Source organism: Brassica oleracea, chromosome C4 (genome assembly GCF_000695525.1).
Source record: "Brassica oleracea var. oleracea cultivar TO1000 chromosome C4, BOL, whole genome shotgun sequence".
Taxonomy (NCBI): domain Eukaryota; kingdom Viridiplantae; phylum Streptophyta; class Magnoliopsida; order Brassicales; family Brassicaceae; genus Brassica; species Brassica oleracea.
Window position 1 is genome coordinate 48,130,844 of NC_027751.1, and position 1,561 is coordinate 48,132,404.

Consider the following 1,561-nt stretch of genomic DNA (forward strand, 5'->3'; position numbering starts at 1 on the left):
TTCTCACGGTACTGTTGTTGTAACAACACATTGCTTGTGTGGAAGGTGGAAAATGTTTTCTCAAGCATATCCTTATCCGTTATATCCTCACCACACAATTTCAATTTTGAAACTATTTTAAACAGGTCCGAGTTATACTTGTCCACGGACTTGAAGTCCTGGATTCTGAGATTCCTCCAATCATACATAGCCTTTGGTAATAACACCGTTCACTGGTGATCATATCTCGTTTTCAACTCTGTCCAAAGGTCTAGAGGATTCTCAATAGTCAAATACTGATCTTTGAGACTCTCAATAAGATGATGGCGTATAATTAATATCACACTGTATCTATCTTTCTCACTCGCATTATTGCCCTCGGTGATACATTCACCGAGTCCCTTGGATTTTAAGATGATCTTAGCATCAAGTGCCCATTGCAAGTAATTATCTCCAGATAGACTTAGTTTGTCTATTTTCGACATCTGAAATCATATGTTTCATAATTTAGATTTAAAAGTGTTCAAGCGAATGCAATCAATATGCTCAAGCAATCCGGATTCTAGGTATGATGCAAATAGGTCATTCGTATATGATGCATACATGTTCAATCTTAGCATTCAGATTCTATATGCAATCAGTTCGTACTATTATGCATGCATGATGCAAACAAGCCGCACGGCTACAATCTTAGCAAACGGTTTCAATGCAATCAATACAATGGTTATTCATTTTCAATCTTAGCAAACGGTTTTCTAAGAGTTCAATGTGTAATTACAATCAAATAGTCGAGCAATGCAAAAATTAGGGTTTACTCGAGAATGTATAAAAACTATCAATACTAGCCGGATCATTTTCAAGACGAGAATGCATAAATAATTTAACCTAGCAAGCGATTTCTATTTCAATTCAAGCATTCAGCTTTAATCAATCAAATAAGATAGTATTCGATTTTAATTTCAAGACATTAGGGTTTCGATCAAACAATCAATACGACTTCAATTTGAAATCATTCAATCAGTTTTATCAATTCAAACAACCAAATTGAAGAATGAGATTATCAATCCTAGCAATCGATTTCTATGTGATCAAATTCAATACGATTTTAATTAATCAAGGCTAGCATATTATATCCAAACATACAATCATTCAAACAATCAATTTCGATTCAAAGCATTAGATTAGAGTTTTGATTTTAATTCATTCAATCAATCAATTTGATTTCGAATTAGGGTTTATAAAATCGAATGTGTTTTAGTATTAGGGTTTTAAATAAAATCGATTTCATGCATTCATGCAATAAGCATGTATGCGGCTAGGATCATGGATATTAGGGTTTTGATTTTGATCTTAGATCATTGGGGTTTTGAGATTCAAAACCATTAAGGTTTCGATTTTAATTGATCAAACAATCAATCTCGATTAGGGTTTGGGGTATCGAACTTATGATTATGAGCTTCGATTTACTCATTGGGGTTTTGATCTATTACCCTATGGTTTTGATTTCAACATTAGATCATACTATTAGAGTTTGTAGTTCTTATGGTTTCGATTCTTATCAAACAATCAAATTCGATTATGG